Source organism: Echinops telfairi, unplaced genomic scaffold (genome assembly GCF_000313985.2).
Source record: "Echinops telfairi isolate 266 unplaced genomic scaffold, ASM31398v2 ScPeMD7_7400;HRSCAF=8409, whole genome shotgun sequence".
Classification (NCBI taxonomy): Eukaryota; Metazoa; Chordata; class Mammalia; order Afrosoricida; family Tenrecidae; genus Echinops; species Echinops telfairi.
Genome location: NW_022111300.1, coordinates 53458223 through 53458543, shown reverse-complemented (window position 1 = coordinate 53458543; position 321 = coordinate 53458223).

Here is a 321-nt window from a genome sequence, read left to right as displayed (position 1 = left end):
GTGTATGGATTGCAATAACAGTTGTATGAGCCCCTAATAAAATGTTAAAAAAAAAAAAAAGAGAGAGAGAGAGACATTCTTTGATGCTTACCAGGGCTGTGAGGGGAAAGGGGCGGGGGTGAATTACTAGATGGCAGACATGATTTACTTTTGACAAAATGTGTTAAATATCTGTTAGTTTGGGTGAATGGAAAGGCGCTAAGAGGGAGATCTGCAACAAATATATAGTTATATGGAGGCGGGGCAAGAGTCTGGGTGGAATGCAGGAGTGAACGTCACCCGAGGTAAATAGTGCTACATAGACAATCCTGGAATAATGAT